Source organism: Ambystoma mexicanum, chromosome 6p, assembly GCF_040938575.1.
Source record: "Ambystoma mexicanum isolate Mex_15411 chromosome 6p, UKY_AmexF1_1, whole genome shotgun sequence".
Lineage (NCBI taxonomy): Eukaryota > Metazoa > Chordata > Amphibia > Caudata > Ambystomatidae > Ambystoma > Ambystoma mexicanum.
This window is the reverse complement of record NC_090935.1, coordinates 56,957,467-56,978,464: the sequence shown is the minus strand read 5'-3', so window position 1 is coordinate 56,978,464 and position 20,998 is coordinate 56,957,467. Positions and strand designations below refer to the sequence as shown.

The window sequence follows — 20,998 nt, the reverse complement described above, 5'->3', positions numbered from 1 at the left end:
GTGACAAGTGTGACAGCTCTTACAGAATCTATCTACTTCAGACCCCATCCTGGGCCAGTAGAAATACAGAGATAGTCTCTCTTTGGTCTTCTTGAAGCTCAAGTGATTAGCCAGAGCGAACTTGTGGGCTAACTGTAGGAACTGTGGTCTCACCTCCTAGGGCACTACAAGTCTTCTGTAGTCTCCTGGGGTAGACTCAGTAGGTTCACTGTAGAGGAGGCCATCCTCCCAGTAAAGCCTATGCTTCCCTAGCTCTTGCCCTTCCAGCTGGGAAACTGCATGTTGGCGAAGACCTTCAAAAGTAGGACACTCTCTTTGACCTCGGATGACGTCTGCCCTAGAGGGTCCACCTTTTGCAAGTAAAGTTTGCAGCTCCGGATGGTCTTTAGGATCCATATCTCCAAAATAGGGAAGATTTTCTTCTAGCTCTGTTTCACCAGTAGCTGGCTCTTCTGAGATTGGTTGGTCCTCCCACTCAGCATGAGCTGGGGAAGGGGTCACTGGGGTGACCTTGGACTGTCCTCTTGGGGATGTCCTTGTCCTTTGAACAGGTTTAGGTATAATAACTTTCTTTCTTTCTGATACCTTGGGTTTCCCCTGTGTCTCTCTCGTTGGCCTGAAATTAGAAGGGTGACCTACCTGTGGACTGAGGGTAAGAGGAATCTCTGTACCTCCCACTGAGAGTCATCCAAAGTTGCCTCTCTGGCCAATCTTGTTTGCTCCTGCCTCCTTTTACTAGGAGGCCTGGGGGTGTTGATACAACTCAAAGAGTTTTTAAGTCATTCCCCAACAGGACACTCTCAGGCACCTCATTTTGTACACTGACAGGTATTCTAACAGTCATATTATTGCACTGGATGAGAGCTGGCAGTATTGGAAACATTACGATTGGGCCTACTGCAAGATTAGTGGGACCTTTGTCTGCTTTAGCCACGTCCTCAGGTTTGAAAAAACATTCATCAACCACTTTAATGATTGCCCCAGTGTCTCTAATGGCAGGGGTCTCCTGACCAATTACAAGTACACTGTATTTGTAATATTCTTATGTGTTATCTGGTATGGAGTTGTACACATCCACATTACCCAGGGACCCAAGCTATTACCCAGGGATCCACAGACCCAGGGACACTAAGGCAACACTGGGGGAGACTCCAATGGGGTCTTCAGCCAATAGTTGAAAGTTACCACTTGCCATATGAACTTCTCCCTCAGGGATGAAGGCTAAGGTGCCATTGTGGACCCCTGAAGGTTTACCCTTACATCTGGGATCCCCTTTCACATGGCCAGTAGACCCACATGCATAGCATTTTCCAAATGCTCTCTGGAATGGGTGCTTCTGCTGACCTCACGCTGGTTTAGCATCAGGGAGTTCACTAGACTTAGGTTTGCCATGGAATTTACCCTTATTATGTTTGTGGCCCTCTTTTGGATGGTTGGAATTAGAATTCTCTTTTCCCTCTTTCTTGTGCTGCTTCCCCTCATCCTTCTTGTGAGTGGCCCTGTTTTTGAGATTGTTTAGATTCTCTATTTGGTATTGTGGATGAGCAGACTTAAGCTCTCAGGAGGTGATGCGGTCTGGTTCTCAAGTACAGTATAGTCCCTAAGCACCCACAAAGGAATTCCCACACACTATGTTAGTGAAAAAACAGCCTTTATATAAATAACATTCACGTTATGTACACAATCACAATAACACACTGTGTGCTCAAGATAATCTAGAATGGTAAATATATACAGTCTCTATGTGGTACCACAATTACTCTTTGATTCCATTAAAATGCATTAATTGTACTCAGTTCAAATGTTATACAAATTAGTTAATAAAGTGAATCAACAATAGACATAGGAGGAAAGCAGGTTGGTTAAAACAATAAGCAGAATACTGGGCCCCTACCAATAGGCACAGTTCGGTATGAGGATCCCGCACCTGGGCAACCTGTAAATAAAGATATAACACAAGCCCCATCCATATATTGTTCATATGAGTCTTATTTCCCTCTAAAACGGTTCTAACGCCCCAATGTACCTGGAATAGCAGAGTTCGATGTCGGGTCGTCGACGGCTCCTTCTTGAGCGGCTCCCTTTAAGGCAGGAGCCACAGATCGTCGAGATCCCATGAAGAAATGGTGAACAAAAGGCATTGAGGCAGCAGCTACGGTCCTGGTGGTGCTCATCGACGATTTGACGTGGCGTCCTGAGAAGATGAGGCGTGCGGTGCACCTCAAAGATGATAGTTTGTTGCTGCAAAGAGTTACAGAAGAACTTTGGCCCAGCAAAGGCATTGGACGACCTTGACTTTCTCCGGCAGGACACAAGCGGTCGACTGTGATGAGCAAGGGAGTCCTTGGACCAAAGTGTTCTTAGGCAAACGAGCACTGCGGCTCCAGTCGTCGACGGCGGTCGTCGACGGTGACGGACTTCAATGTCTGGGCGCTTCGCTTCGTAATTCCGCTGCGGTCCCCATCTCTGGTCAGCAGCCTTTCGAGGGTCTGATGTCCAGGTAGCTTTGGCAAATATCAGCTGGTGCACGATTGTCCCACGTAGCTCAGGAGGAGGTCTCCTAGCCAGGTCCTCTCTTGGATCAGTTCCTTGAAGGCACAGCAGCTTTCAGATTGGAGAAGGATAGCAGCAGTAATTCTTCTTCTTTCAGTGGGCTTCAAGGTTAAGCATCAAGTGTCAACTTCAGCTTCTGAATGATTTCTAGCAGTGAGAGGCCCCCAGTTATAGTGTTTAGAATGTCATTCATTCTGCTGGGTCACACTCAGGCAACCAATCACTCAGAAGGGCATTCATGCAGCCTGGCAGCCAATCAGGCTCACAATGCATTCAGAACATTCTCCTCCTTTCATGCAAATACAACGGATGTCCACCAACCCGTGGAACTCTCCCGTCCCTTGAACACCTGGGTTGTGTAGAATAATTACAAATAGATTTGTAAAAGTAAAAATAAATTATATATGAATTGTGTTTTTTAAATAAACAAAATCATATGTACAAAATAAGTCAAAGATTCAGATTTCAAAGTACATTCGAATTCACAATCATCAATTTACATGCATTTTTGTGCTCAATAAATAGGAAACAAATTCATAAATCAAGTAATTCTACTATCATTTGATGAAATTAATTATTTGTGGTTAGCTCTACGCGTTTCGGGATTTAATTCCCTTCATCACGAGCATTTTTTTCCTTTTGTTCAGTATTTGTCTTCATACTGATATGTATCTACAAGAATTCAAAAATAGCAATCAATTATCTGATCTCACTACATCCTTTTCAATATATAGTACTGCACTGTCACCCTCATTAATATATAATCACCTGGATGGTATTCCTGTCTTGGTTCTCTTCGTAGAACAGGATACATTTCTACTCTTAAGTTTGATAAGGATTCCCTGGTGTCTATGGTTGTAGCCACTGTGTCAACTGTAAAAATAAGGTAGAGAGTGTATGTGTCTACAATCGGATGAGGATGTACACTTTAAAACTTCATAAAAATCACGTAATATTGGAGTTGTAAAAGAAAAGTGGATCTACCTATGGATAGATGTTATAGGTATACAAGTGATGATTGCTGTATTATTGTGGTTTAGTTCCTATAAGGTACATCCACAATTGGTGTTGTTACCCAAGCTCTATGGCTATCTTCCAATATGTGTTGTTTTAACACTGCTTCTCAGGCGTATGACAGACTTGTGGCCATTCGGATCTATGAAAAAACGGAATGAAAACATTCCTTTAGGTTTTAGCATAGCGAGCAAAGTCAAATTGGTGCTTAGCATTTTGAGGTCCTAGATTTTGTAATGATGAACCCAGTTACCTGGGATTTTTCCCCAGAAAACGCACCTATGGAGACTCGTGGCAAATCCAAAATAGCAGGTTTTTGATGACACGCGTCATCACGTACTAACGTGATGACGTCATATGTTTACATCCGCCATTGTAGTGGTGCAGACTATACTAATGGGTCAATTTTTACTGTGGACCTTGTATTAATCTTTATTGGTTTGCTCATTACTTATCTAGTGAAATTCTTAAATAAGCTAATAAACTAGTTCGAATATTATCGCCACTACAAATTTCTTGTCAGTAGACGATGAGATAATCTGTATGGTAAAAAATGGTGGAAAAAACCCATATTCTGGATGCTGCTGAACGTGCTACAAATGTTTTGTGAAACTGTGTAGTGTCCATCTATCCGTCGGTAGAAGTTTAGATGCTATTAGATTCCAAATGCTAAGCATGTTGCATAGAAATAGGGCAAGAAGGAATTTAGACTGTAAAATTGAGCATAGTAGGTTTAGTGGGTCCATTTGCAAATTCCGAGTAAGATTCCATATGCAGAGCATGTTAAATTGGAATGGGGCATCAAGGAAATATAGAACATATTAGGTTGTAAAAGTAAAAGAAAATAAATATCGAGGCTGAGTACCACCAAAAGGAAATACACCAAACACAGGCTTATAAAGATTCACAGATCTTTATTCTATAACTGTACAGTTTACAAAGAAACAAAGTATCAGGTAGCTATCTGGCCCTCAGTACATCACAATGAATACCAGCCCTTTTGGTGTGAGAAGTGAGAGGTACTGGACGTCTAAATATTCACATCTTTCATACAGTTTTCAATTGTGATGTCCAGCCCCTCTGCAGGTTAATTGTTCTCGGTCTAGGGTTCGTGCCGAGTTCACCTCTAGTTAGTCCAACTATATGCATGTGGATTACTTCCAGTTTATACAACAACAAGTCACAATAGCAACAGTGTATCTTCAGATTTAACATTAAGCCTTAGTACATGTCTTATTCAATGTAGTTCAACAAGTGTTCACATTCAGTATTTAAACACCATTGTATTGGATGTATGTCCGCGGATCGGACTTGTTGGCGCGAGTAATCCTCAATCTACAGGTCAAATGTAGAACAAAGCCTCATTACATGACCCAAACATTTAGCCTACGGGTAGTTTAGACATTAACCTATGTAAAGGTCAGGACGGCTAAGGTTAAGAGCAGGAGAACACTGTCTACCATTTTAGAATACAGAGTGACTTCGAGATGTAAATCAAAATGGCGGATAGACCTAAAATGGCGGCTAAGTCAATCTAAGGTCAGAACTTCGCAACGCGGATTTCTTCGCAGAGCGACTGGGCTTAGGCCAATATAAATAATAAAGGAGGCACAATATGATGTCCCGTTTAACAAGGTGGCATGAGTTACTTTGCAAATTCTAAGTATGATTAAGACTAACTGCTCAACCCATGCAAGTGATTACACATTATTATGCTCACAATATAATGTTTATCATTCCAAAGGTTCCAGTATCTTTTCTATTTGCAGTGGTATACATAGAATCAAGCAATATCTGATATGCTGTCATGTTAGATATGGTGTTAGGTACTATCGAGTCTGATTTTCCTTTATGGAATAATGCTGGTTAATCACATACTTTCCAAGTTATTCGACTATCATACTAAAGTATTGTGTTCACTTGTCATTTAATGACAGTCCACTTTATAATTTGAATGTGATCCATACTTCTGTCATTAGCAACCACCTTAGAACATTATGTTGTTTAGTCACATAACTTGTTGTAATGTGTTTCCCACTTAGTTGCATGGTCATTAGGTTTTTCGCTTTAGGGGAGTGTTTACACCTATGTTTAGAAACAGCAATTCCAACCATTCTCCTCCTTCCAGACACTCACACCAAGGAATGTGTATTGGGACAAGTACCCAGCCATTCAGCACTCCACGATGCATTCATACCAGTTTTGCGCAGGGCTGTCTCATTTACTGTGTTACATACCAGAAACCCATAACAAGAAGTGCATATTGGTCACACACTCCATTGACCCAGGTCCCACCCAAGGGCGTACCCACAACATACAGTCACTGGGAAGGCTCCAGCCAGTCTGGCCTGGACTTCTCCACAATACCATATATGGAACTTCCACCCAACAGCCAGTCAGGGGGAAGGGACAGAGTCAGGGCTTCCCAGAACTTCGGAAAGACAATGTAAAGGGTGATAGAAAGCAAGAGGCTACAGGGGTCATCTTGTCTCCTATCAGGAATCAACCGATTCTAATGTCAGGGCCTGAGTATCCCAAAATAGAGGGTACACAGAGCACCAGTCAAATTCAGCACAGAGCTGCCACCAGCCTATACCCTGCTCTGTGGGCCACACACAGGTGCCCGAAAACATACACTAGGGATAAAGGGTTGTACCCCCTCCCACAGGTGCCATAAGGGTATCCCAACTGTCTGTACACCAAACCAAAAAGTGGAAGAGCTGCACTACCAGGAGTCCCACATGGACTCCTGGGCAGAAAATACACGAAAAAGGACTACAGAACAAGGACAGGGAGGCCCTGTCCCTCCAATGCATTTCCAGCATCACAGGCACATTTCTGAATTGTATGTTTCTGCGTCCACTGGTCGTACCCAGAACTGAACCAAATTTGGTTGGCTCTAATACATCTTCTTTCTATTGTGCTGTTTTCAACAGATCTAGTTACTGTGTAGCAGTTCATACTAGTTTGTGTTGATCAATATGTCATCAATATATCTTCACTAAAGTCCGATTTGTTTGGTGTAATTCTAGAGTGTTCTACACTGTGCATGTTCCAATTCAAATATCGGCATAAATAAATTTGTCAGAGATGGGGCATGTTTTGTGTCCATGAACACAGCCTTCTATAGACTCTAAATAAGAAGGAGCATGTTGTTCAATAGTATACATTTCTGAGAAAATCCATACACATTGAGCTGTCTATCAGTGAAGTTTGATATATTCAGCAGATGAACAAGGTTATGAAAAGGTACGCGCCTTTACATGCCAACCCAAATTTGCCTCTAGCAGTAAAACCTGAACAGCAAGAGACTACTTACCTTGGTCATCCTCAGTAAGCTCTGACGGCACTCTGAAAGTGTCTTTTCTTAGGTATTTGGACAATCCCATGCAAGAAACCTCAATGGAAGTCTGCTAAATTTGGCATGTGTGTTTGGATGTGGCCAAACAAGTGTTTTACTAAATTTGGCAAGCTTCTATGGGCAAGGTCAAAGGTTACAGCATCACTACTATGATACTGTAATGTAATTTCTGAGGCTTGTTGAATCTGCTTAGATAACATGCTGTGCATAGGCCGACATCTAGTGGACGCTGCGGAGTAGTACAGTTGTTGTTTTCGAAACTCGAACAGGGACGTCGACAGGGCGTGCCAGTAATACTATCCCTAATGTGACATCCACTGTAACCATGATTCCTCACGTGTCGAGGTCCCTCAGATTGTTTTTTTCTGCCATACTAGATGGACACGTATAGCGGAAATCCTTTTGGCGATAAGCCATTGAATTTGTATAATTACGATCGTTTTTCTTTCTATCCTTTCTTCGACTGCCGTAACACCACGCCGAGGAAAGTGAACGAATACTGCCGTCGGAGACCATCGCGACGGACTGTACGGCCTTGGAAGGCCGCCCCGGACCTCGGCCCAGACAGTAGGGAGAGAGTGCGGAGGCCATTGTTGGGAGGCCATTTTAGAATGCATATTCTCCCCTTCCTACACTTTGTTCGCCCAGCTGCCATCCCTTTTACCCAGAGTTATGGAAAACACTCCATTTAAGTGTTGGCCAAAATGCAACCGTAAATTCCCCTGGGTGGACAAACATTTAGTTTGCAACTTGTGTCTCCCGAGAGACCACGTCAAAACGTCTTGTCAAGCGTGCAGGTTCTTCAAGCCTAAGATGTTGAAGGACCGTTCCACTAAGCGCTGGGCCCACTACGACAGGCAACTTGAGGCTATGGCTGTAGAAGGAGCCTTCAGCGATGACAGCGATGCCGCACTTTCGGACGGCGAGCGCACCGGAGTAGCTTCAGCTACCCAAGCGCAGGCCCCCGACCCTGTAGGACAGGGCAGCGGCCATGTTGTGGGGACTACACCCGGTGGCAGGTGCGCTTCAAAAGCACACACCACAAAACACACAAGCCCCAGTCGATATTTGACAGATGAGTCGAATACTCGACAACGTTTGACACCATGCGAACGGTTCACCGAGTCCCGGACCTCTGGGCAATCTCGTTGAAGATCGCCACACGACAGGGCAAAGACGTCGAAAGACAGCAAGGGTATCGCACGAAAAACACCTTCCGAAGGTCATTCAACCGCGGACAAAACCTCGGCCCCCACACTCAAAGTTTGACGTTCTTCATCTAATAAAATGTCAGGCCCCAAAAAGTCAGTTACACACTCCTCTGGGCCCCAGGGTGGGGAAAAACACCATAAGAAATCCTCTGAGACCCCTCATAGGGTCAAGAGTCGTATTAGGGACATGTCTTCACAAAAGGGAATTTTATCTAAAGCCCTAGAGAAATCTAAAGACTCTAGACCAAAGCTTATAGCTCCTACTAATGAAGACATGGGTATTCCCGACACTGTAATACCAAGTTCAAAGGAATGGTCTTCGCAGGATATCGACAGAGTCATGCGAAAAAGGACCTTTATGGGGAATTTCTTAGAAATAAATCCAGATTATCTTCAAAGCTTTCAGAAGAACCCTCCCACCTCAGCCCCTTCTGGCTCTCAACCCGCTGTCTCTCACCTCCCTTCTAAGAGGGCTCGTTCTGATGTCCCAACAGGGCAGAATTATAGATCTATATGACCCTGACATAGATTCAGGAGACCAGGATGAACTTTCATGTGTGGAAACATCTGACCCTCAATTTATTGATGAGGGCACAGACAAACTTTATTATGGGGACGATGAGGACCCGGACCAGGAGGCGAACTTGTATTCCATAGATTCCCCTATTAATCAGGACACTCGAGTGGTAGATTCCCCTGTAGACAATCAACACCTCCTCAACGAAGTCTAAACCAAAGCGGCAGAACTTTTCCGCATTGACACACAGGAGGTACAGGAGGACAGAGACTTCGCTGAATAATTGTTAGGAGACAAAAAGACAGTAGGGCAGTTTACCCCACTGCTCAAATATGTGCAACGCAGAATCCAACCTTCTTTGGAGGCTCCGAATCTCACACGGGCTGTTAACCCACATGTCGAGAAACTGTTCAGGCCTGCACCCGCAGACCCCCTATACATAATAGGCTAGTTAAAACCAGACTATTTGGTGGTTCCTACCACACGGAAATGAGAGCAGGCACACCCCTTGCTTCCTCTGAGGCTCCTCCGGACAAGGAGAGCAAGAAAATATATATGGAATGGGCAGAAAGGTAGCCTCTTCTGCAGCCTACCAGACAAGAATTGTGAATAATGCTACACTTTTGGCAAGTTACAACTGCCATAAGTGGGAGGAAATTTCCGCGTTACTCTCATCTGCACCTGAGCCACTTAAATCTCAACTAGCTCAGGTGGCAGCAGACGGAAGAGCTGTATCTACTTGTCTCCTCAAGTCAAATTTTGATGTGGCTGACAATGCAGGGAGAGTTATCGTAGAGGGCACTATTATAAAGAAGAACGCATGGCTTCGCCAATCAGGCTTCAGGCCAGAAACACAAGCCACCTTAATTAATATGCCAGTGGAACCTGATGTACTCTTCGGCAAGGCTGTAGAAGACGCACTTAAGACTGCAAAGGACGACCATGACACTCTAAAGTCCTTAGGTCAGCTCACGAATAAGCCCACAGGGCAAAGAGGTAACAGCAATTTTCGCTGCTTTCAGGGCCAAAATTCTCAGAGGGGATCTGGATACAACCAAGGCCAAGGTTCCTATGGCAACAACCAATGACAAACCTTTCAGGGCTATCCACGAGGACAACGTAGAGGTCGTGGTAATTGGGGCAGGGGCCCAGCTCGAGGTAGCACCCCACCTCAGAGCAAGTGACATTCCGCTCCAGGTACCCTCCCATGCATGTTCAGTAGGAGGACGTATTTCCAACTTCACCCACGCATGGGAGGGTATCACCTCGGACAGATGGGTGCTGTCCACGGTAGCAGGGGGCTACTGCATATAACTTCTTCAACGTCCTCACGATCACCTCCCGAGATAAAAGGTCCACTCAGAGGAACATCAGCAGATCCTTCTAGAAGAAATAACAGCGCTTCTATTAAAGGACGCCATAGAAGTGGTCCCAGCCAACCAGGTAAACAGGGGTATTTATTCAACTTACTTCCTTGTGCCCAAAAAGGATCTAACTATGCGCCCAGTGTTAGATTTGAGACCTGCGAACAAGTGTGTCAAGGCACAAAAGTTCTGCATGACCACGCTACAAGAGGTAATCCCGCTTCTAAAAAAGGGGGATTACATGGCAACACTGGATATGAAAGATGCCTATTTTCATATTTCAATGTTCCCAGCGCACAGAAGATTCTTGCGTTTCAAGATAGCGAACCAACACTACCAATTCAAGGTGCTGCTCTTCGGAATAGCCTCTCTCCAAGGGTATTCACCAAGGTACTGGCGGTGGTGGCAGCGCACCTGCGCAGGGAGGCAATCCCAGTGTACCCTTATTTGGACGACTGGCTCATAACAGGGTAATCACCTCTGATTTGCAGACAAAACATCCAAACAACTATCAACCTCCTCTTTCAATTGGGCTTCTCAATCAACGAGAAAAAATCAAGCCTGGTGCCCAGCACCTCCAACCAGTTCCTGGGAGCTATCCTAAACACAGAGGAAGGGTTGGTCTTTCCCTCAGAGGAGAGAATAACACATTTGTTACTGCAAATACCACATTATAAGGGCGGCCGCCAGATAAGAGTTCGCAAAGTGATGCGTTTAATAGGCATGATGGCATCTTGCATATACCTGGTTCCCCACGCGCGCCTGCACATGCGTCCTATACAGGAGTGGTTGGCGAAACAATGTTCTCAGGCAAGCGGTCAGTGGGACGATCGAGTGGTCATTTCACCAACACTGGTACAAAATTTTTGCTGGTGGACGAGAGAAAATCTAACAAAGGGGAAGACCTTCTACGACCCACAGATACAGGCAATGGTCACAACGGAAGCCTCACTGGCACGGTGGGGGGCTCACTATCTTCACCACACAGCTCAGGGTCTGTGGTCTCACACTGCAGCTCAGAACCACATCAATGTGCTGGAACTTCTGGCAGTACTGAAAGCTCTTCAAGCATTCGAACCCCATTTAACAAACCTGTTGGTGCAGATCCTAACAGACAGCACCACAGCAATGTTTTATATCAACAAACAAGGGGGGACACGTTCTCCAAATCTATCCAAACTTGCACAGAAAATCTGTAAGTGGGCACTCAGACGGAAGATGTTCCTGTCATCACAACATGTTCCAGGGGAACTCAACGCTCTAGCAGACTCATTGAGCAGAGATCCCCTACTCGAGGAAAACGAGTGGCGCCTACACAAAGAGGTCGTAGAACACCTCTTCTCTCAGTGGGGTTTTCCAACTATAGACCCATTCGCCGACAAGCGAAAATCGTCAATGCCCAGACTTCACATCCAGGTTCCCCCAGCCAGGCTCCAAGGGGAACGCCCTATGGATGAACTGGCCAGAGAAGCTTGCATACGCTTTTCCCCCGACTCCTCTCATGAGGAAGGTGGTGAACAAGTTACACTAGGAACTGATGATGCTCATCCTAGTTGCTTCTATGTGGGCGAGACAACCGTGGTCTCCATATCTGCACAGACTGGCGATGTGCGATCCCATCAAACTCCAGTGCCAGTACAACCTACTCACCCAGCACGAGGGACTAACAGTGCACCCACAGCCACACTCTATGAACTTGGCAGCATGGCTCCTGAAGTCATATAGTTCGGGCATCTCAATCTGCCACAGAGATGCATGGATATCTTGAAAGAATCAAGAAAACCAAACACTAGGCACTGTTACTATGATAAATGGAAACGTTTCTTAATTTGGTGCCAGAATAAGCAATTCAATCCCATTGATTGTACTCCATCTAACATTCTTACCTATATGCTCCACCTTTTAGATGCAGGGTTAGTGTTCAACTCCCTAAAGGTCCACCTGGCGGCCTTGTCAGCCTACAACACTTCCCATAATAAGGTCTCATGGTGGAAGGTACCTGTCATCAAGGCATTTATGGAGGGGGTAAAGAGACTCCACCCTCCAATCTCAAACCCACCGCCAGGTTGGGACCTAAACGTGGTATTTGCAAAGCTCATGGGACCCCCATTCGAGTCAATACACAAGTCTAGTCTCAAACACCTGCCTTATAAGACTGCCTTCTTAGTAGCCATCACTTCCATAAGAAGGGTCAGTGAAATCCAAGCTCTGTCAGTGCAGGATCCTTTCTTTACTATACATAAGAACAAACTGGTTTTACAGAGTCACCCTAGGTTCTCACCTAAGTTAATTTCCAAATTCCATGTTAACCAGTCTATTGAGCTACCGGCTTTCTTCCAGGAACCCAAAAGCTCTGCTGAGGTAAAACTCCACACACTAGATGTGAGCAGGGCGGTCCTCTACTACGTAGACAAGACCAGACCGCTAAGAAAAACAGTTCAACTGTTTGTCTCCATGGCGCCAGGCAGAGAAGGAGATTGCATCTCTAAAAATGCCATCCCTAAGTGGATAGTCAAATGTATCCAACTCTGCTATTCCCTTTCAAATAAAACACTGCCATTTACAACAAGGGCCCACTCCACAAGAGGTACTGGAGCCACTCTGGCTTTCATTGCCGTAGACAGTATTTGCAAAGCAGCTACATGGAGCTCCTTACATACTTTCACTCAGCACTACTGCATTGACACTCTTGTATATATCTTGTATATAGTCATCTTCATCAAGTGGAACAAACGGTTCTAAGACATTTATTCGCTCATGGACCTTCTCACATCCAAACCTCCTTCTTCCACTACTCGCGAATCTATGCACAGCATGTGATCCAAGCCGATTCCACAAGCCTCAGAAGGGATACATTACTCACCGTAATCGTATTTCTGATGCTTGTATCTGCTTAGATTCACATGCGACCCACCCTTCCTCCCCTCGGAGAGAAGGCGCATGGATGCTTATGAGCTTGTCTGATACGTATCTGCTTGGATACAACTGTACACACACTACACCTCATGCTACCTCATGTCAGAAAAATAACAATCTGAGGGACCTCGACACGTGAGGGATCATGGGTACAGTGGACATCACACTAGGGATAGTATTACTGGCACGCCCTGTCGACGTCCCTTTTCGAGTTTCGAAAACAACAACTGTAATACTCTGCAGCTTCCACTAGATGTCTGCCTGGGCACAGCATATGAATCTAAGCAGATACAAGCATCAGAAATACGATTACGGTGAGTAATGTATCATATATATATTACACAGCCACGCTAGTGGCTGTGTAGTTATGGTTAAGTTGCTAATCCCATAGGAAGAGCACTTTTTGGGTGGCTTATAACTTCACTCCCCCTGGACGAATCCTCACTAGCCTTTGCAAAAAAAGTTTATGGCCCACTCTGAATTTTTTTGCAAAGTTTGGTGAGGTTTGGTCCGGGGAGGCAAAGTTATAGGGGAAGGTCCCAAAATGTCTTTTTTTCTCATAGACTGAATGGGGGGAAAAACACAGCTACAGATCACACCGCTGGACGGATTTTCACCAAATTTGCGGCAGGAGCAGCAGTTTGGTCCCGAAAATTCATCCAGTACTTTTTTTTTAAACAATCAAAAAGTAGGTCTAAATAATTAGTGATATCTCTGTCCGCTCCACAGTCACACTGCCCTGTTCGCTCCGCGAACAAGATAACAATTGGCTAATCTGGTGCGTCATGTCCGAGGACATGTGACGCGTTCGCTCATTGGATGGTGAAGAGCGTGAAGTACGTCAGATTGCTCCGATGCGCCCGCCATCTTTCATTTGTTTTTTGATGTCCGCGGACATCGCCGCAAAAACATATAAAAAAATACAACATTGCACTTGTTAAACTTATCAAATGCTGTCTCGGAAGGTGAGGGTTGATGAGGCTGGGATGGGATGTGGCAGAAAGAAGTAAAAAAGTGGTGTTTTTTTGTCACGAAAGTTATACCGTACATTTGGAGGTGTTCCTCAATATAATGTGTGTAAAGTACAGGCAAAGGACTAATGTGTCTGTGTTACAATGTATTTAAAATAATATTGGAGTCAGACTGGCGCCCCCTAGAGTTAAACATCTGAGGCAGCCACCTGTAGTGTTTGATGGAAACAGCGGCTCTGCACGTGTATGCGAGTACCAGTTCTCATGAATGCGTTGAGCCATGTTGTCGCAAAGTGAGAATGTATTTGGATTCTGAATGAAGGTCACCAACTTTGATTTTTTGGTTGCGAGCTAAAGAAGCCCAAGCATGGGACATAAACTATAAGGGTCAATTGTTTTTTGACCTTGAGGCAAAGGGAACATTCAGTAAGAATGCAGTGAGAGGAGGTTTGGAATAAGGAACATTTGCTAAGGTTATGCATTCCAAAAGTTTGTAAGGAACATGTAAAATCAGTTCATGAAGATTCTTTGGTTCGAGCGCATTGAGCATTGCAGTCTGAGTTACACGAAGAGAATGGAGACAGTGAATATCATGTAAGTTTGCTTTTGACGATGGTACACCGGAACAAGCTTTAATTTATTATTATCTGAACATTAATTTTGCCAATGTAACTGAAGTACTATCTTTCTGTGTGGTTGTCATTTTTTTGTGGTTATGGGGAGTGCAGAATCTAGGTGTATGTAGACTATCACTAGATTCACCCAGGTTCAACGCTAATATTTCTTTAAAATGTCATGTATGACCATATTGATTTGTGTATCAGTTTCCACGTTCTTTTCGTCTTTTTATTAGATTGTTTGCTAATCGTTAGTTTAAACTGTATGCCGAATTAAGAAATCAATATATGTATTGTAATAAAGGTTGGGTATTGATCCATATTTTCTGTTATGTTTTCCAAATAGTTACATGCCGCCTTAATGCGATTGCCATGGATTCCAGATGCCAACTGATGGCTTCTTTATTCGCCAAGTGCACGTAGTTGTCAACGACTGGATCACTGTGACTGTTTTGTGGGACGATCGCCCAGGGCCCATGTGCCCGTACGCTGCACTAGCGATTAGGAGTAACATAACATCTTTTATGGTGGTCTAGGCCCAAGTTCCTGCAGGCGCCCTGGAATTCACTGTGCGACCCAAGCGGTTCCTTTATCGAAAATGAACACTTTGTGTATGGGAAAAGAACAACGTGTGCCTCACGATTAACATTTCCGATCACGAGCGAAGAAACAAATTTGCAATTTGATTGAATATTGGAATAGTCGGATGTTCACAAGTTTATTGTGAAATAAAAGTACTTTACAAATTGTACAGTGTTATTGTTTTCTTTTAAAGACCGGTTTAATATTTCAAATTGTGACGTGCTATGTTGTTATTCGATGTGTGTTGATTTTTGGGTTCTGCGTCATGGCACGTAGGTGATTATGGGCACATTTGGCTACGCTGAAGAGGAACGTCACAGAGAAAGGTGTTGAATATCACTAGGGTTGGTTATGTGAGGGTCAGGGGCGGAGCATATGATTTTGTGACGTCAGGGCAGTTTACCTTACGCAGATGCAGCAATGGATAAGAATAGCACAAGATGGACGCGCCATGCTGTCAGATTGCGTATGTTTCTAAAAGAGGAAAAATGAGGTAAGGTGCATTGGAAATGTTTGCGATAGATCAACGTATGTACAAAAATACATGGTCGAACATTATGAAATAATGTTTGGGGAGGTGAGGGGTAATGCTGATGGGTGGAATATTTCTGACGGGATTTCGAATGAGTTTATAAAGTTTGTTGGGATTTTGTGCACACCTTATATGACGAATCATTTGTGTATTCTTTTGACAGTTTAGAAAAATAAAACGTGGGTGGATTTCCAGCAAATTTGCGTAAGGCTCATTGGCAACGATCGAAACGCATGGTTTTGCAAATGTGGCAGTGTTTTCTTATTTGACAAGTGTCATAATGTAGTTAAAAAAAAATAGCGGTATAGCTTTAGTGACTGAGGGGTAGACTGTGGCCATGGGCAGTGGCCAGAATGGCGGGGTCATGGTCTAAGGTCATGATCCAGACAATGTGGCTACTGGCCATGACCAGAAGGGACAAAAGATAGGATTAAAGTGGCCATGTCCACCTGGGACTGGCTTTGTGGTAAAGTTTTTTGAAATTAGGATAGATTTGAAAGGGAAGAAAAATTTGCTCGTGGTAATATGGTCACAGGGTTTTGTTTTTGCCTTTTGCAGGCTGCCATGGAAAGCGAAGAGGGGCCCTGTATGGAATCCCCACATTCCCTTTCCATGGTGGCCATCGTGGAAAAGGATTTTCCTTCCTAAACCGGGACACCAAAGGACGAAAAATCCACTATTTTAGTAGCACGGGTTACCATTTTGGAAACCTAGCATGCTAATGGTATTCTTCCCCCAGTTTAGGGGCTGGAATGGGGGGTAATGGTCCAGAGACCTCGTTATCCACTCTCGCTTCGATTGGGCTGATAACTTGGGCTGCTGGCTCTTTATCCACCGTTCCAGTCCCTGGAAGTCCCTGGAACGGAGGATGAACGCCACAATATTCCCATTAGCAGAACACAATATGCAAATGGAAATGTTGGAAAATCTTATTGCGTCTATGTACTTTACTGAGAAATATAAAGTAGATGGAGTCTATGCGTTTTTTTTTTTTTAGTTCTATTTTTTAACTGTGAAAGGTGGTTCCTAAATGAACATTTATTTTGTTTTTGGATGGATTTATTTTGGCAGGAGAGCTAAGAACGGAAGTTGGGGAGGGAACTGAGGGAAGAGGCACCAAACACTTACATGGAGGGCCAGGTGGACGGGGGAAAATGTTGCGCGTGTGTTATTTCAAAGGTAGGGCACAGTGTTTCTCATGCTCCTTGATTACAGCAGTGGTGGTGTCTCTTGGGGAGGAGGGATGGCCTTAGCTGATGTAATTTTAAGATGAATAGCAGTTTTTCTAAAAGTATGTACTGTGTACTAGATTGTTAATGGCCAAGTACGAATAGATGTTGGAGCTGTGCGAGGGAAATGTTGAAGTTGCAAGTTCCTACATCAGTAGAAAATGTAGTTCCACACTGTCCACGAAGCACAGATCTTATTGTGAAGTGCGTACGAGTTCTCGGACACGTCATCATGCTGTGCGCCAACATATGGGCATGTGGCATTCTCCGGAAGGTGTGCAATGAAGTCAGATGTTCGTAGAAATTATGGTTACGTTACACTACTAGAAACCTATCAAATTCAGTAAAAAAAACTTTGTTAAAGGGACGTTACGGTTAAGTTGTGCTACTAAAAACCTATGAAATTCAGTAAAAAAACGTTGCCTAAGGGACGTTATGGTTAAGTTGTGCTACTAAAATCCTATGAATTTCAGTAAAAAAAACTTTGTTTAAGGGACGTCATGGTTCCAAGTAAAACCGAAAAACCCTTGAAATTCGCCAGTTATGGTAAGCTAAGCAACCGTAACTCGCTCCACCACCGTGCACTGCTAAGACTAACACCCAGGACATCAAAGATGACATCACAAATGCCATTGATGACATCACTGATGACATCACATGTGCATTTATTTTCATTAAAAGTCTGTACAAGGGATGCTTATAGTAATGTTGATCAAAAAGTGTGAAGGGTTATTGGAATAAAGTTCATGAGGTACGTAGTGCATTAAGTAATGCATTGATACGAATAGCATTCTATTATCAGGTTCTTTCCAGTATTCTAAGCTACTCATGTAGAAACATAGGCATTGAGTGCAACATACACGATGGATGTGCAATATTATTAATCTTACCATGTTGAATAGTAAAATGATGCATGCAGCTTATTACAGTTTTGTCTACTGGGCAACATTTAATAACTAGCTAATAAAACCCACTTACTACATAATTGCATTATTCAAAACGAAACAGAAATAACAACACATACAAATATGAGCATATAGAGGGAAAATGAAGTAAACAACAGTATTACCAGCCAATCTTCATACCCCAACTGATTAACTTTATACACAGAAATGATCGCTGTGCTTCAAAGCTACTACTTCGCTATGTATAACTATCACATATTGTGACTGGACCCTAAGGAGAGTAGTGTGCATACAATGTATACAAATATGAGCATATCCAGGAAAGTAAAGAAATTTAAAAAAGGCAGAACGATAAGAAAGTGTTGTTAACCTCACTGATGATCTTTATGCACACAAAGCATTGCTGTTTTCCAAATCTGTGTTTTCCCCTAAGTGTATGTTTCATATGCTGTGAGTGAAACCAAGTGAATTACTGTAAGAACATATTTGAAGTATGACTCTACAAATATAGTACTTGAATATGAATAATGAGTTTATGATTTTTTAGTTCCTCACTGTTACTGGCCTACATATGTCAGTAAAGGAAAAAAAGAGGGAGCCAGACATGTGATGTCATCACTGATGTCATCAATGGCATTTGTGATGTCATCTTTGATGTCCTGAGTGTTAGTCTTAGCAGTGCACAGTGGTGGCGCGAGTTATGGTTGCTTAGCTTACCATAACTGGCGAATTTCAAAGGATTTTCAGTTTTACTTGGAACCATAACGTCCCTTTAACAAAGTTTTTTTTACTCAATTTCATAGGTTTTTAGTAGCGCAACTTAACCATAACATCCCTTTAACAAAGTTTTTTTTACTGAATATATATATATATATATATATATATATATATATATATATATATATATACCTTTATAAATATATATATATATATATATTTAAAAAGGTTTCCTAGTTTATTGGCATCAGTGCACTTTGCCTTTCAATTTTGCTGATTTTGTTGCTGAACGATTTTCATCCCAACTTTCCTGATTGTTTCACCGAGCACGGTTACTATCCCTGGCCCAAAAAATATTACGCTTGTACCGTCTTTATGATTTATTCAGTTTTTATTCAATCTCTCAAAAACAACCTTTAGAAACGCTTGTGTTTCATCATCCATAAATAACTTCCTATTGCTTAGAAACACATATACCTTGTATTATTAGACCCATAGGTGGTAACCATGTATTATGGCCCCACAGATTGTGCCTAGCCAGCCCTAAAAAACATGATCTGGCTTATGCTGGAAAAACAATAGATTTTAGGCCTTCGTTCTTCATCCACAAGACACTTCATGGCAAGGCACCTGAGTGTGTCGCTGTGCTCATCCAAAGATCCTTCAGAAGGTTAAAATGCTCAGCTGCCAAAATACTGTCACCAACTACATTCACGAAGAAGCATTTAGAACAATACTTGGTAAGGACAGGACATGCCTGCTTGTGGTCCCACATTGGTCCCGATATTTATCACAATGCTAGCTTTCTGATATTCAGGAAAACATTAACATACACTTATTTAAACAGGTTTTACCACCATAATGGTTTCCACTGGGGCAGATGAGGCTGTTCCTTCGGCTGCCGCACAGACTGCAGGACATTGATAGACTGAGCTGGACTTTGGGTACCTGCACTCCAGGCCTCTCTTCTGGCTGCATCAAATTGTCAGCCTTGCTTGGCTGCTGCTGTGTTATTGCTTCTCTACAATGCACATGGTTGTTATTCGTTCAGCATTTACCCACTTGTTTGCACTCACCCCATGCTCCCTTCATGTTTCTCTTACACTGACCTGAAAGTACCAATAGCCGTGAAATGATGGCCCACTGTGTCCCCTCCTTCTCCTCAATTCCCCCTCCTCACCCCATGATGGGGCTCCAGGAAGTAACTCAGCTTTTCAGTTGGAGCTGAACAAACTAACTATAAATAAATATAATATGATACAGAGATTCTAGTGACATAACAATGAGTAGAAAATGTGTTTACAATGTGTATAAATAACATTTTGGAAAGCAAGACTAAGGGCCTCATTACACGGATGGCGGTAAGGATTTACCGGTACCGGTAAAATACCGGTACTGGTAAATCCTTACTGCCTTACTACGAGGTCTCTTTGCGGGTTGGGGAATTTAATGCCTGCTTTTTGCAGGCGTTAAAAACCAACCCGCAAAGGGACCCAGGGAGTTAATTACGGTACCGCAATTTGCGGTACCGTAATTAGCGCCTTCCCCATTCCCATAGAGCCCTATGGGGCAAAAATGGGAATGGGGAAGGGCAATGGTGGAAGGGGGAATTACCGCCCCGCCAACCTTGGAATGGGGCGGTAATTCCCCTTTCCGCCAAGGCGGTGCCGGTATTTTACTGGCATGAACCATGGCGCTAATAGCGCCCCGGACCACCGCCATCCGTGTAATGAGGCCCTAGAAGTATTTCTGGCAATGATGGATAGTTCTTGGCAGTTGTTAATACATGACATGATTTATTTTTAGACAATCATCCAAGGAACAAATCAGCAATCATAGGGATTTCCATGGGTATCGTTGGCACTCACCGAGCTCTCCGTTAACCTGGGAGAAATCCTTTTCCAGTATCGCCCATTTCTGCACCTTTTGAGCCCTGGAAACTGCCCTCTGGTTTACCCGGTCCAAGCCCTCTTGGATGGCTTTGTAGATCACAGGGTCCTTGGAGCGTAGGACCTCTGACACTCGCTTGGCAGGGCTGCCCAGCTGCTGGCAGAACTCGATCGCTTCCGAGGTCAGTTCATCTTTGGGCTCCATTGTAATCGGATCTATAGGGGACTAAGCATAGGAACAGAGTACCAAGAAAATGAGGTCCCTTCTGAGGTCATTTACTTCCATGTATACTGTCCCAAAGAGGCCACTAGGGCTCAGTAAAGGACTGCATAGCAAAGACAGCCACAGACAGCGAGAAGAGCAGCCTTTATGAAGGGGGCAGAGAGAGAGTCCATTAGCATTAGAAGGTTAAGCAGTTTATTTTATTTATTACGCGCACCAGACCCAGAGGTATCAGGGCGCGAGAACAAGGATACTTTAAGCTTACATAGTTACATAGTTACATAGATACATAGTTACAAGGGACAGTAGGACAGTACAGAGTGTGACGTCAAATATATAGTACATGTTATCTCACTCATATGGTTACACCAATGCAAAGCGAGATCAAGTGTGGGTT

General features: G+C 43.6%; 1 pseudogene; it reads right to left on the bottom strand.

The window, feature by feature from the left end:
- Positions 1-20,299: 20,299 nt before the first annotated feature.
- Positions 20,300-20,998, bottom strand: part of LOC138510660 (long-chain-fatty-acid--CoA ligase ACSBG2-like) — a 502,504-nt pseudogene continuing 501,805 nt past the window's right edge.